This window comes from Ochlerotatus camptorhynchus, unplaced genomic scaffold, assembly GCF_037179485.1.
Source record: "Ochlerotatus camptorhynchus isolate MF236.1 unplaced genomic scaffold, CSIRO-AGI_Acam_v1.1 ptg000192l, whole genome shotgun sequence".
NCBI lineage: Eukaryota > Metazoa > Arthropoda > Insecta > Diptera > Culicidae > Ochlerotatus > Ochlerotatus camptorhynchus.
Genome location: NW_027040682.1, coordinates 4283416 through 4300363, shown reverse-complemented (window position 1 = coordinate 4300363; position 16948 = coordinate 4283416). Strand labels below are relative to the sequence as shown.

At 36.6% G+C, this 16948-nt stretch overlaps 1 non-coding gene across 1 annotated transcript; it reads left to right on the top strand.

The window, feature by feature from the left end:
• Positions 1 to 3776: 3776 nt before the first annotated feature.
• Positions 3777 to 3849, top strand: TRNAR-CCU (transfer RNA arginine (anticodon CCU)). Its single transcript has one exon. It is a non-coding gene; the product is annotated as a tRNA-Arg (tRNA).
• The last annotated feature ends 13099 nt before the right edge of the window (positions 3850 to 16948 follow it).

Below are 16948 nucleotides of genomic sequence, written 5' to 3'. Positions count from 1 at the left end.
ATATTGTTAAAATAATCATATTGTATATTATAATACTAAATTATTTCAAATGTCTGCATAAAAACAAAAAAAAAAAAACCCAAAAAAATACTCCGGATAATCGAGACTAAAATTCCGGATAATCGAACCCCGGATAATCGAATCTCCGGATAATCGAGTCCGACCTGTATCATTCATTGGAAACATCGTTTTTTTTTCATTTTTGGTGAAAAAAACGGCAAGAGCTTTCTGTGTTTAAAGCATTTAATTAAATTTAAAAAAGTAATATTTTTCAACAAAACTAGTCATAACTTTTCAAATTAAAGAGATAACAACTTAGCAAAAATATGCGTCATAAAAAGTTCTTAAAGTATATGGTATAAAAATGTCACGAGAAATGAACGTATAAAAAGATATTTAAAGAATGCCGATTGTCTAGGGGCCACCCTAACCTGCTTGTTTAAAAAAATCATAACTCATGAACCATAAGAGATATATATATGGTGCGTGTGTGTATGCGTGTGCGTATTGGTGTGCTTTGAAAAAGGCATTGTGAAGCTTGCTACGGTATACACCGCAGATTATATAACTTAAAAACAGATTTTTTCAAAGAACACTTTACTTGTTATTCCTAATTTCAACATGTTTCGCAAAAAATCGCAAAACACATTAAAGCCCATCTGAAAGCTAACTTTTTTAGCTATCTTTTGGTTACTAAATGATAGTGGGCGGATGTGTCCGTCATATGTTTTGCTTAGTCTAAATGCGAAAAAAGTATATTTTTACTAATTTTTATATCAGAAACTGTCACTAAAAACACTAAGACACTGTTTTTTTTACATCTATTTGACGTGAAATAAGCCGAGGAACATTTCTTCTCAAGCAACCAAGTTTATAAACACATTATTTTTTGCTATATTTGAGCAAAACAGTAACAAGAAACATAACGATTTTTTTCAAAAAAATTTGATATCTCTACACTATAACAGCCATAAAAAATATTTAATCAACAGAACTACACAAATCATTCAATTTAAGATACTCTTAACATGTAAAAATGATAAAAAAATATTGAAATAAAAAAATATGAACTCTAATTTTTGAGGTTTTGGCCAGCCAGGAACCACTGTGCACTGTAGTAGCCTATTGATCCCAAGCAAACGATTAACGTACCCTATTCTAGTTGAAATTCTATTACTACACTATGTTTGTTTTGATCCGCTATGAAAGTTTGACAGATAACATCAGGGGTGTGTGGATTCATGCAGAACATGCAGGGGTGAGTGAAATAGCTTGGGACTGCTTGGGACCGTTGTTCTGGTACTGAGTGAGCCAAAAATAATAATGATTTTCTTCGGGACCCAGTGGTCTTAGAGTTACCTCTATGGTATAGCCATAGAGGTAACTCTAAGACTAGAAGGTCCCAAAATAACGGGCTCAACTTTTTGGCTCAGCTCTGGTACTCTCTTCGGTCCCAAGCTAATCGATTCACCCCTCGAAACATACACGGAGAAAAAATACTACCCAAAATTTGAGTTCTTTTTACTTAATATTGACTTCAGCCTCTCACTTGCACTCGTTATTGTTGTCAGAAAAGGAACAAGAGATTCGACCCAACGATATAGTTCAGCCCAATAAGCTACTTCTGAGTAAAATGCATATTCTCAAATTTACGTGAATTAAACTTAATTTTAGGTAGAATATACTCAAGAGTAGGTATTTTTTTTTGCTGGTGTTAAATGGAAACTACTATATGCGATTTACTCAAATTTGGGTTATTGGGCTGAACCCCGGAATTGAGGGAAAAGTACTTAATTTTGGGTAGTTTTTCATCTCCGTGTAGGAAAAACCAATAACCCCTCATTTTATCTGTCAAACTTTCATAGCGAATCAAAACAAACATTCCGTAGTACTAGAATTTCGACTAGAATAGGGTACGTTAATCGTTTGCTTGGGACCAATAGGCTACTAAAGTGGTGAGTCAATTTAAAATCGTTAGTTTCGTATTGATTGTTGGTTTTACGCCAGGGTTGCTTCCACTCACTTGCTATAAAAAAATAATTCCCTGAATTTTGAAATCATTAGATGTTATAATTATATTTTGTTCTTGTTAGATGCAAGAAGATGTTGAAAGGCAAGTGTTTGACACATGAAACCTGTCAAATTTGCTTTCAGATAGTCACAATCAGCGATTTTACGACTCGCGAGCGCTCACTCTGAGTGAACGCTAACGAATCATAAGATGATTGTAACACTCTGGTAGCGAAATTGACAGGTTTTATACGCCAGCTGAGCTGAAAGTACATGGCCGATGAAAGTAGCTCATAGACGGTGTAAAATTGTATTGCTTTCTCTTTTATACGAAACTGTACGACATATTAAACCGATAAATATATAAACGTTGCAAAACAATAAAAATATTTAATTCTAATCACTCAAAGATAAATTAAATCAAAAAAGCTCAAAAAGTATGCAGTTTCCCGCTTCACCTTATTGAGTCCGAGCCATGATTACTTCGGCAGTAGTCATGCATGATTAAAATCGAAATAATCTTTCCAGTATTAAATTTTATTCTTTTTCAGTACTGATATATAATCAAAAAAGGTTAAAATTCAATCAATTTTTTTTTAAATAGAATCAAAAATGATTAAAAAATATTCAAAAAGAGATAATCTACAATCTAATCAACCATGATTAAACTGGGATTAATATCAGATGCTTATTTTTTAGAAAGAGAGGATTAATTTTTAATCATTCGATATGATTAAACTGAGTTTAATGTCAAATTGATTAAATTTCAAGCAAAATGGGAATAGTTCAATTTATCAGTGATCACTCCAATATTTTTGAGCGCAAACCGTGTTTTGTTTGTTTCAGTGTTGAAATATTTCAGGCCCATTGTAACGTAACAACTGTGGTAATAAATTATAGCATTATAGCATCAGTTTTTCGTTTCTCTTGCAGATGTCAGCACATGTAAATTCTAAAAATAGAATGAACACTGATGCTATAGAACCAACACTTGTAAATTTGTATTGCAGTCATGTGAAGCCTGATGTGCAGGATGGTGTGGATTTTCCGCTTGTTTATTGTATTTTTAAGATTTAACTTATTAGATGGTGATAAATTAGTTGATTTAATATTGATTTGATTGAATAACGAAGCGCAGTCATTATCATTGTGGTTCCATGCTCATTTGTTAGATTATCATTATTTGGAGATATTCGAACTCCTCTCCCGCTCTTTCAGATGGTGTTAGTTTGTGAATGTGTGTTTTGAGTCGCAGAAATTGGCGTTTGAAGACATTGTTTACAAAAGCAAGCAGTTGGCAACCCTAATTAGTGAACGGTCCATTTCATGTACTAAAGTTATATAAAGTTTCGCGTAACATGTGAAAAGGGCTAATCATCTGTTGTAAACAAAACTTGTAAGAACCTTTTCGCGCGAATCGAAGTACACCCTCGCAAACCAAGAACATTATTTGGAATATCCCCTACCTAATGGTGTTGTTAGCTTCGTGGGGTGTTCTTCGGATCGCACGAAAATGGCCTTAAAAGTTTTGTTTACAAAATATGATAGGCTCTTTTCAAATGTTTATAATAATTGCTCCGACTCCGCAGTTCGCGGTACAAAGTGAAGGATGAGCGAAATAGAACGCAAATAAAATGTTCCATCTCGTTTGCATTCATCCTCTGCGGTTGCTTCATCTAGGTTATTGTTCACTCTCCATTCGAGAAGGTGTGCACGGGAAGGGGTAAACGAGCTTAAATATGGCAGCTGGCAACCGTGTCTTCACCGCCCCAGTGGCCTAATGGACAAGGCACCGGCCTCCTAAGCCGGGGATTGTGGGTTCGAGTCCCATCTGGGGTAACCCTATGTCTTTTTTGGCGAAAGAATGTTTTTGCATATCTAGCGCTAAGAATCATAAGGGCCTCATTGCGATAATCGGTTTTCTTCCCATCGATTTCCTGTTTGAACTAAGGTTGGTGCGAATATTACTTTTGTTTTATGTCGCACTCAAATAGGTCGAGGGGGAGGTGAGCAAAAATAAAAGCAAGGGTTGAAAAAAAATTAAGCACAATTGATAAACTAAAAATAATGTGTGCCGTTTAACGAAAAAGTGCAGCGAGAAAAACAGTTTTGAATAGGGCTGATAGGGGCGACATAATATAAAAATAAAATTTGCATCAACCCTATAGTGAACAAAATTTCCTAATTTTAACCGATAGGGTAGAGCACTACTTCGTCGTAATTGCCCATTTCCGTTCTGTCGATCAGAAAAGATCAATAATGTTAATGATTTCAACATGCACAAATCAATAATAGGTTTGTTCCGATGCGTTAGTTAATTAGCTACAACATAAATCCTATTAGAGCGCATTTTATGAATATTTACGCTCATTGTTCTCAAAACAAAAGAAGCGTTCCTAGCGAATCCTCTTTTTCTACGTTTATCCGTAGGACGAAGAAAATCTAATGGCGTTTCAATGCGTTAGGACGGAATTGAAACTCGTAGAACGAATTTAGGATCAAGAAGCAGTAAGGGAATTTACGTATTCTCGGCAACCTAAGCAGCGACCTTCTTTCTATAGCCTTTTTCTCTAAGGAACGCACACATATGCAGTATTGGTTTGTTTACAATCTTTTGCTGCCAGCTGCTCTAACAATTTCAGTCGAAAGAATTGTCAAAAACTGTTTTGAAACGCTTTAACAAAGCTCCAATCTTCTCTAGTGAGAGCGAGTATTGTCGGCAACCAGTTTTTCTTCGGCAGCCGAACCATTTGAACTGCATGTAAATCTGCTGTTCTATTATCGGCAACTCGAAATCAGCTACAATTTGTAGTGCGTGTGTTGCATTTCAAGAAAACCTTGCTAGATTGCTTTTTCTCAGTGGTAAAAATATAGTCAAAGTGAAGCTGAAAGCATAAAGAATCGTTTGCGTGCATTCAGCGAAGTGTTTTCGTAAGAAAATCCAGTGAAAATAGTGTTTCAATTTGTGTTGCCGAAAATAGTCTGTCATGCCGAAGCCGTCATTCCCCCTATTATATTTTAAACAATATCTCAACAATTTGTGATTCTTTATCAAATCCAACAACGGTACGTATGGAAAGGTGAATAAATTTAAAAATCATCTTATTCAGAAATATTCAATTTTTTGTTTAAACTCGTTCAGAAAAGAGAGGTAAAGCGTAGGTTATGCTTAGTAGAACGGAAATTAGATCAAAAACCCTATAGTGCAGAACAATAAAAAAAAAGAATACCGGCTGCAACCCCATCCGCAAACAACAGTACCTCTTTGTAGACAGTTTAAGGTGTTTTTGCGTGTATCCACGATCCTTATAAATCTCGATGAACATTTCAAATGGTCCTATCTGCTTTGATCGATTCTCTTCATCGACTTTCTCTTTCGTCAATAACTCAGCTGCAAAACCTTTCCCTGTTGTATTTGACGTTTTGGACGCTAGATAAGAACCTCCTTTATCAAACTATGTGGTAGAATTAGCGCGAAATCTGTTTGCATAGCAGTGGTTATGAAAAGAGAAAGTCGATGAAGAGAATCGATCAAAGCAGATAGGACCATTTGAAATGTTCATCGAGAAATGTTCATAAATTTGTTTTCACGTTGCACCAGATATCTGGATGATGACACATTGAATAAATAACTTGCTTGTTCAGCTACCGAAAGTGTTGAAAATACACGAACCAATCAGAAAGTGTATCAAGCTTTGCGCTATCCAACAAATATTTAAAAGCATCGACAGACTGCTGCATAAAAAATAGTATTCAAATACAACAGATGATTTCACCCAGAAAATAACAAAAGCAATCAAATATCTAAACGGAGATAGGTAATTAGCAGCCACAAAAAAAAAAAACAACCAAATGCTAGCACATACGCGTGCTGCTTAATCAAAACATTGATCCGCTGTAAACGAAAAATGCTGTACTTCCGCGTGAGTGATTAAGTGAGTAAATATAGACCGCACTCAGTTCAACCATCGACACCTGTTGTGTTTTCCCAACATCGTCGATAAAGCATAAAGCAAAATAAAAGGAAGGGTAAAGTGGAATGTTTCTGTTAATAGCTCATGATTGGAAAATACTGCGGAAGTAGGGGAAGGAAGGGCATAATGAGCATCCTGTACATTAGCCTTAAATTTATAATTGTTCAAAACAAATTAATTGGCAGTAGGTTCAATATCAATATGATATTGAACCTACTAGCAATTAATTTGTTTTAACAATTAGATATTTAAGGCTTAAGTACAGGATGCCCATTATGACCACAATGCCTCTCCTATACCTGCTTGTCGCGTAGAATGAAGAGCGCTAAGGGCCGATCGGTGTTTAGGAAGCCCTGAGCCATTGAAATGGAATTTGAAGCATCTTCATGCAGCATTTGACTGTAAACACTCTCTAGGAGATCACCTAAACTACTAAGCTCGTATAGGGTTAAGAGCTAATTTCCGTCAAAAAATATTTACACGCTAAGATTTTTTTGCCGAGATGGGCACCACCGAGCAGCTCGGCATTTTATTTTGCTGGATATCAATGAAAAACTTGCCGTGATTCAGCTAACAAACGGGAAACTTGCCGTGATATCAGCTAACAAACATAAATTTAGCTGAATCTCGGCAAGTTTCCACTGAGATCCAGCAAAATAAAATGCCGAGCTGCCCGGTGGTGCCCATCTTCGCAAAAAATCTAAGTGTATACCTTCCAAATGTATGAATGACGTCAAAATTTACATGGTGGTGAAATGTCTTCAGGACTGTGTCGCATTACAGCAATTAATAGACCGTTTCGCTGAGTGGTGCTCCAGAAATAGGCTTACGCTAAGCATTCAAAAATGCAACGTTATCTCGTTCCACAGAAAACAGAAACCAATCATACATGACTACAACATCGCCCAGCAGCCTCTTGAGCGTGTTTATCAAGTGCTGGATTTAGGAGTTATACTTGATTCTGCGCTAACCTTCCGTTTACATTACAACGATATTATTTCCAGAGCTAACCGACAGCTTGGATTCATACTCACGATAGCCAACGAATTCCGTGACCCTCTCTGCCTTCGTCCGTTATATTGTGCTCTGGTACGGTCGATACTGGAATCAAATGCTGTAGTTTGGTGCCCGTATCAATCAACGCGGATTGCTAGGATCGAAGCGATCCAAAGGAAATTTGCAAGGTACGCCTTTCGTGATCTTCCATGGCGAGATCCACTCAATCTGCCACAGTACGAGGACCGCTGTAGACTGCTGGGTATTGAAACTCTAGAAAAAAGACAATCCACTGCGCGAGCGGTATTTGTGGCTAAAAACCTTTTAGGAGACACGGATTTACCTGATATCCTGGCCCAGTTGAATATTTACGCTCCAGAATGAATCCTTCGCCAACGTGATTTTTTGAGGCTCGAGTCCCGCAATGCTTTATGTGGTCAGCATGATCCCATCCGTTTCATGTCAGCTAGCTTCAACCAGATGTATTTACTATTCGACTTCGACGCTTCTGCCGCTACATTTAAGCGCCGACTCTCGGATAGACGGTAGAATAATAAGTACACTCAAAAATTTCATTATCCAATGATCGTTCGATTTGGGTAATTGGTGAGTAACTGTCCAATTTCATTAGACTGTTTGAGTTATGCTACTTGATATTTTTTTTTGTTCCCGGTTTGTATCATCTTCTCGACGAGCACTTCACCGAGCATCCGACATGAACAAGGATGATTACTTTTTATGCTACTGACTACTTATTGTACTTTTATGCTCATTTTTGTTCTGTTCTATGTATTATTTGTGCGCGAGATGAAAATATATGGGGTTTTTGCACCTGCATGAGATCGGCTAATTTTTGTAGCCGAGTCATTCAGGCTTTTCCCCATCAAACTTCATGACTGTTCTGACTGTTAGTCAGATGAAGAATAATAATAATAATAAACAAAATAATAAACAAAATTTCTCTTTCCATTTCCGAGAAATGAAAGATTCTGTTACAGATTTGCATGAAAAGTATGTAGAATTTGTAATGTTTTGCGACATGAACAGATTATGTAAAGTAGTCGTCGGAAGGTTTTTAAAATAATAGTTTTTATGTTAGCTTATTTTTCGAATCTAGTTTGTTTCACCAAATGTATTGCGTCTAGAGAATCATCTCGTGTAGGTTGTATACAAAAATATTCATCATAAACTTGCTTGTACACCAAAAACTGCCATTACATTTGCTGAATGAAACATATGCAGATGATGTAATAAATCCAACCCTACATTATTTTGCGTGTACCGTTAGATTTGATAAAGAGTCACAAATTGTCGAGATATTGTTAAAAGTCTAACACTGCTTCTTGATTCAAATTCCGTCATACGAGCTTAAATTTCATCCACAGCCATTGAAACGTCATTGGATTCACTTCGGCATACGGATGAAGGCAAACTGTGACATGCGCAACTCACATGTCATCAATTTCCAAAAGATCATTTCAGTTTTCAATTAGTAACAAGCATTTTCCCATGCCTCACTCGGACATCGAACTCCTTACGCAGCAAGTGCATGGAGCAGTTCGATGAACGCTAAAACGAATTCAATAACCCATACTCGGCGTCTAAGGATATCGTATTGCTTGTCGCCAAGGCGCACTCCGGGCAGCCGATATTCCTAGTTGCTAAGCCATTTTCAGCGCAACCGATTTAACCAATTTGCCTTCTCCAAATTATCTCTCTCTCTCATTCTCTCATTCTCTCGTTTGTTAATATCGATCGCTGATTGGTGATCGTTTACATAAACTGTCACATAATGACTTCAGGTGTCTCCCGTAGGAAAAATGTGTTAAGGAATATAATTCTGAATAAAGATTATTATTGTTCTAACCACCAACGAGTGCGTTTGTGATTTTCGGAAAGATATCAAAATCCAGAAGAACCTATAGGGACAAAGTGTCCCAAGTTGTAACATGGCTACCTACGACAGGTATCAGTGAAATAAGTCCCGGTAGATAAAAGTACGTGAAGATCATGGACATTGTGGTGTGATTTAATACAAGAGGTGTGACTTCACGGGTCTGTACTAGATGTGATCAAGTTGGAAGTAATGTGTGTTTGCTACAAAAATGCGCTATAACAGTTGAATCTAATCACCCTGGTGCAACTTGATCTAGCGGTTGTGAAATGGATATCAATCGTGGACTAATACACACGATAGTCGACCGAGCGAACAAGAATAGCCTCAATTAGGGTAAACTCTCCAGTTAATAGTGGCAGAAGAGTACGGTAGGCAGCAGAACAAAGTGTCGCCACGAAAGGATACCGAAAGTTCGCAGAGTGCAGTGCGATATATCACTCAAGAAAAACTAAAGAGTATTTACCCGCACAACGTGTCAAGTTTCAGACACTGAACTCGGCTTGAATAAAAAGTGACATTTTGTGAATGAAGAAACCCGAGCAGTAGACTGGCCCAAGTTTATAAAGTAAATTTTATCAAAATGGGCAATCAAAAGGCGAAAAGTTCTTCCACAACCCAAGAAGGGAACACCAACGTCAACATAGTGGAACACTTAGAAAGCAGTGAATTTTACCATGAATCACACGAAATAAAGCTGTGGATCATTATGGCAATCAACGTTTTGCAACTGCTGTTGGTGCTTCGAAAATCTCTGAAGAAGAGGTGGCGTCGGCAAGGATTTAACCGCGCCAGCTCAGCATCCCAAGACAATTTGGACAGTGTCAGAGTAGAACATTAAAAGTGCAAAAAGACAATTGCGTGAACCAGTCTGCGAAAAAAGTGAAGATAAAAAAAAAACTACTACGTGAGCCAGCCTATCGTTAGTGCAACGAAACGGACGAATTTAGTAACGGGAAATGCAAACATAAACGCTATTATCACCGCCAGCGGCTCACACGGTTCAGTAACCATCGACTTCAAACAACAACAACGAGGAAAAAATGACGTGCATGTAGATACGAGACACTTCGGACGATGCAAAGAGGATGGCTGGTGAGCTAAAACATTTCTTATGAATGTATTCCTATGGACATAGAACAAGTTAAGTTAGAGCTTGACTCTAACATTGCACAATTAAATTTAATTTTAGTTAACTTTACTAAAGCTCCTAGAAGGATTTATAGTAAAAAATTCTTGATTGCTAAAGCGAAGCAAATTAAAATTATTTACAATTATATTAATGATTTATTAGCGCAAAATGAATCAAAATTAGCGCAATCAGAACAAAATTTTTACATAAAAGGAGCACGCAATAAATATAGTGATACCGTACAAATCATTAATGAAAAATTAAAATTCGCCAAAGACACGGTATTAAATATTACAACCGTTACCTCTATATTGATTTTTTATATCAAATTAAAAAATAGGATTAATCGAAAAAAAATATTAAAACCCAAGATGGCAAAAGTAGACATAAAAACGGGCACTGCGCTCGTTGAAATATATGATGGCAATCCACAGAGGCTGAATTCTTTTTTGGACTCTATTAAGTTGTTTTTCGACTTAGTCGACAACGCTAACGCGGAGGCCACCGCAGCGATTAAAGCTGCCGCTAAAAACATTGCCACTCGATTCGTGAAAACACGACTAACGGGTGCTGCCAGGCAAGCAGTACCAGAAAATGCTACCTATGAAGATTTAGTAGCAGCATTGAAAGAGCATTGCTCTCCAAAAATCACAGCCGATAACATTTTGGCAAGGTTACAAAAACTTAAACAAACTTCCACCACAGAAGCATTCTGTGATGACGTAGAGAAATTAACTTTACAGCTAAAATCAGTCTATATCAACAACAAAATTCCAAATGATGTAGCTGATCAAATGGCAACAAAAAAAGGCGTTGAATCACTGATCAACGGCACCAAAAACAGAGACACAAAAATCATACTAAAGGCTGGAACATTCAGCAAAATTAATGACGCAATCCAAAAATTAATGGAAAACGACGTGCCAACTGATAATGGAAATAATTCCATTTCTTCAAATGCACACGTATTCGTTGCAAGCAGAGGAAACCGTTCAAGAGGACGAGGTAGAGCTAGTTACAGAGGACGAGGAAATTATTATCAAGAAAATAATTTCCATACCAACCAATTTCCACGGAATAGTAGATTTCAAAATCACTTTTCCAACCGTGAAAATTTTCAAAATAATCGTTTCCCAAATCAAAGGGGAAACTTTACTCAGCGAGGTCGGTTCGCACCGAACATGTTCTTAGCCCAACATAACGGTGTTGCATATCACCCAGCAGTACAGCAGGGAATTCAACTACCGATACAACAACCAATGCAAATTCCACAGCAACAACATGCGACACATCTACCACAAGGAAATATCCACCCTTTAGGGGTACAGTTAGGGCAGCATACACAATAAATGTATCTGCCAACAATTATGTTCAGCTAATGGTCGATATGGCGGTTTCACAGCGTACTTTTATTGTTGATTGTGGATCTGATATATCGGTCATTAAAGCTGGAGGGGTAAAAAGAACTCAAATATATTATCCCAGTCAAAAATGCGATATAATTGGAATAGGACAAGGAAATGTGAGTACGATGGGTACTACCCAATCAAATATAATAATAAATAATATTGAGATACCGCATACGTTTCACATTGTTGGAAATGATTTCCCAATTCCCACCGATGGAATTCTTGGGAGAGATTTTCTGGTGAAACATAAATGTAAAGTTGATTACGAATCCTGGTTACTCAATTTAACGATTAATTACGAAACATTTAGTATTCCGATAATAAATAGGTTTATAGATTCAAAACTTATACCAGCTAGATGTGAAATTATAAAACACCTAAACAATTTCGACATTCATGAAGACAGCGTTATTTTGTCAGAAGAAATATGTCCTGGAGTGTTTTGTGCAAACACAATAGTGAACAAAGAAAACCGTTACGTTAAAATCATCAACACAACAACCAAGGATGTCTTATTGCCGACAAATTTCGTGCCTAAACATGAATCACTTGCAAACTTTTATTATTGTACTATTTCAAACAATGCGAACAAAATGCATTCAACTGAAAGAACGCAAAAATTGAAAAATGAACTGAACATTGAAAATAATGACCCCATCATCAAAGATAAACTCGAAAAACTTTGCATTGAATTCAACGATATTTTCTCACTTCTAGGTGATACGCTATCGGAGAACAATTTTTACAAACAAGATATAACTCTCAATGACAGCAAACCCATATACATAAAAAATTACAGATTACCCGAATCTCAAAAACAAGAGATTTCCAACCAAATTCAAACAATGCTCAATGATGGAATAATTCAAAATTCAACCTCACCATACAACTCACCTATCCTACTTGTCCCTAAGAAATCCACTACAAACGAAAGCAAAAAATGGCGGCTAGTTATTGATTACCGTCAGCTTAATAAGAATATATCTCCAGATAAATTTCCGCTCCCACGTATAGACGAAATTTTGGATCAGTTGGGACGAGCTAGATATTTTTCAACGCTTGACCTGATGTCCGGATTTCATCAAATCCCTTTAAATGAAAGTTCAAAACGATATACCGCATTTTCAACTGATACGGGCCATTATGAATTTAATAGACTTCCTTTTGGCCTTAATATCAGCCCAAATTCCTTTCAACGAATGATGTCTATCGCGTTAAGTGGTTTGCCCCCACAATGTGCTTTCCTTTATATCGATGACATCATTGTGATAGGATGTTCTAAAAATCATCATATAGCAAACTTACGTAACGTATTTCAAAATTTACGAAATTTTAATCTTAAATTGAACCCATCTAAATGCCATTTCTTTAAGAATGAGGTAACCTATCTAGGTCACCATATTTCGAAGGATGGTATACAACCCGATAAAACTAAACATTCAATAATCTTAAACTATCCCATCCCGAAAAGTGCTGATGAAGTACGACGATTCGTTGCATTTTGCAATTATTATCGGCGCTTCATTAAAAATTTTGCTGACATTACCAGCCCATTAAACAAATTACTACGAAAAAAGGTAGATTTCAAGTGGGATGAAGAATGTCAAAAATCTTTTGAAATTCTGAAAAGGGAATTGTTATCGCCACAGATTTTGCAATTCCCAGATTATCAAAAAGATTTTATAATAACAACAGACGCGTCCAAAGTAGCTTGCGGAGCAGTCCTAGCTCAACGTTACGGCGATTTCGAATTACCAATTGCATTTGCTAGTAAAGCATTTACGAAAGGTGAATCGAATAAGTCAACAATAGAGCAGGAATTGACCGCAATACATTGGGCAGTAAATTATTTTAGGCCTTATATTTATGGCCGAAAATTTATAATACGCACTGACCATCGACCACTAATATATCTATTTTCTCTGAAAAATCCCTCATCCAAACTTACGCGGATGAGATGGGATTTAGAGGAGTACGATTTTGAAGTGGAATACATCAAAGGCAGTTCCAACGTGTTATCAGATGCGTTATCAAGAATACAGATAACCTCTGATAGTCTAAAGAATATGTACATTATAACTAGGTCTATGACAAAGAAGAATCCACCTCCATCGCCTGACCTTCAGACACAGAAGCCTGATCAACTTCATGTGTACGAAGCTGTCAGTAGTCTGGAGGCATTTGATTTGCCAAAATTAACGTTTAATTATAGTTTTAATAAATCATGCATGGATATGATAATATATGATAAAAAATTTAGAAAGAAGCTTACTCCAGCAGTAACCCTCGCATTAAATTCAAATATGGAAACAGAATTACAAAGGGCATTACAATATATAGATGGCAGGCCTGCCCAAGCAAATGCCCAAACAAACGCTCAAACAAACATACAAAGAAATGCGCAAAGAAATGACAACATAAATGCACAAAAGAAGCTAGCAATTCAAATAAATGACGATATTTTTTCATACGTCAATATAGATACTTTCAAAAAAATCGGCAATGCTATTCTTAGGAATACTGCCATAATACTTTATGAAAAACCTATTGAAGTTTCAACAGAAACACAAATTAATAGCATAATTAAACAATACCATGATTCTCCAATTGGAGGTCATCTCGGTATAAATAGACTTTATAAGAAAATAAAATCGCTTTATTCATGGCCAGACATGAAGAAAACGATAACAGATTATGTAAAATCATGCGCCTTATGCAAAATGAATAAACATTACATACCTCTTAAAACACCTGCCATAGTAACAACAACACCAAATAAACCATTCGACGTCGTGTCTATTGACACAGTCGGACCGTTTGCTCTTACGGAAAAAGGAAATCGCTATGCAATTACATTGCAATGTGATCTTTCTAAATACGTAATTGCTATTCCAGTACCCGATAAATCAGCTCTTACAATTGCCAAAGCAGTAATAGACAGATGCATTCTTGTATTCGGTCCCATGAAATGTATAAAAACAGATCAAGGTACAGAGTACAAGGGAGTGTTTGATGAAATATGTAATTTACTTCAAATAGACCATAAATGCTCTACAGCATATCATCCCCAAACAATTGGCGCTCTGGAACGCAATCACAAATGCTTAAATGAGTATTTGAGGATGTTTGGAAACGAGCGTAGAAATGATTGGGATGAATGGCTGTCCTTTTATTGTTTTTGTTATAATACAACACCGAACTTACAACACAACTACACGCCATTTGAAATTATTTTTGGGAAAAAATTAAACGCTTTCGAATTTTGCAAAAATAATCAGATAGAACCATTATACAACCTAGACTCTTATCAAAAAGAATTGAAATTCAGATTACAAGTTACACACAATAACGTCATGCAAACAATACAAAGTGAAAAAGTTAAAAGAACAAATACAGCGAACAGTAAAATCACTCCTTCAGACATAAAATTAGGCGATACAGTATATTTACAAATTGAAAATAGGCACAAATTAGAACCAGTTTATAACGGCCCATTCAAAGTAATAAAACTAAATCCATCAAATGCTACAATACTTGGCAAAGACAATAAACAACAGGAAGTACATATATCAAGATTGATAAAATAAATTCAGAAAAATATATATGGTAGTGCATTTCTTTCTCTGTTAGGGGGAAGGGGTGCGTTAAAAAAAAAACAGAAAAAAAAATTGTCCGAGACATTTGAAGTCAAAATAATTTCCATTACATTCAATCATTTTTTCCTTAAGGGGAATGGTGTGACATGCGCAACTCACATGTCATCAATTTCCAAAAGATCATTTCAGTTTTCAATTAGTAACAAGCATTTTCCCATGCCTCACTCGGACATCGAACTCCTTACGCAGCAAGTGCATGGAGCAGTTCGATGAACGCTAAAACGAATTCAATAACCCATACTCGGCGTCTAAGGATATCGTATTGCTTGTCGCCAAGGCGCACTCCGGGCAGCCGATATTCCTAGTTGCTAAGCCATTTTCAGCGCAACCGATTTAACCAATTTGCCTTCTCCAAATTATCTCTCTCTCTCATTCTCTCATTCTCTCGTTTGTTAATATCGATCGCTGATTGGTGATCGTTTACATAAACTGTCACATAATGACTTCAGGTGTCTCCCGTAGGAAAAATGTGTTAAGGAATATAATTCTGAATAAAGATTATTATTGTTCTAACCACCAACGAGTGCGTTTGTGATTTTCGGAAAGATATCAAAATCCAGAAGAACCTATAGGGACAAAGTGTCCCAAGTTGTAACAAAACAAAAATCGATTCATCCGGAGCGCTTTTTGAGAAGAATGGATGTAACTGTTCATATCGTGCGTTCTTATAGGTCTTTTTAATGCACCACCAACGTAGAGGGCACCATGCAAGTTTGAGAGGAACGTCAACCAAACGGTTTGTTTACATCAGAAGAAGGATTTTTCACAACGCAAATTAAAGCATTTTCATTGAACATGTTGCCAATTTCTATCAGTAATTGTCTTATTTTACGATTTTCCACACATCTGAACTGATTTACACCTAAACTATTCACACACAAGAAATCCGGAATATCATAACCACTAAGGCACTATTGGAATTTTGCGTTTTCTTAGCAAAACTATTTCTGACACTAGCAGAACCTTGCAAAAATGATTAAATTAAATTTTTCAACTATAGATCAAGTTTTCGAGCATCTCAGATGAATCATTTTATCAGGAAAATTGAAGAAGTGTTCCGCTTCCAATGTCTCACGGCAAAAATTTCTGCTCACAACTCTCTTTTTTGACGTTCTTATAGGTTTATTGTGATACCAGCAGCCGTGTTGCGGTTCTGTTTTCTTGTATGTGTGGTTTTATTACACAATAATGTAGAGATGTCAAAAATCTGACTGTTTTTATTTACCATGGGGGATTAGTGAAGTAACTCATTGTTACTATTATTTTTATTGAAGTAACTTATTGTTACTATTATTGTTACTGTAGGCAGGTCAAATGTCGCAGAGGATTGTAAAGCAGTTCGATAGTGTAGTCATGGCAGTCAAGCTTCTTCAGGGATCACCTCTAGAAAAGAAAAATGTGTTTAATATTGAAAAATTAAACGAAGAAGAGTATTTGATTCTACCCCAGTCGCTACCATCAGATTCGTCGAAATCGTATATTTCGGTTAATTTCTTATGAAATTTTCCCTTACCTAGCGCGAGTTGCTTCCACTCATCGTAGGTAAGGTCTCCAAAACGTTGCATCGACTGATGAACACTGTCCCACCAAGTGAAGCTGGGCCTACAAGCTCGTAACTGTGGAGCTCTCAACCGCGCAGCACATCGAAGGGGATGAGAACGGTTTCGTCTCCGAACATGTCCCCTCCAGCGCATTTGATAAATGCGAACCTTTTTTGTGATTCGCTTTTTACCAAGCAAACGATTCACGGATGCGTTAGCAACAGATCCATTTTCACTTTGGCACAAGTTCGCCATATTCTGCACCACTTGTTTCTCGTATCCCCGGATAGACGTTCGATTGTACTTCATCAAAACAGCAACTTGAGTCCCGACAAT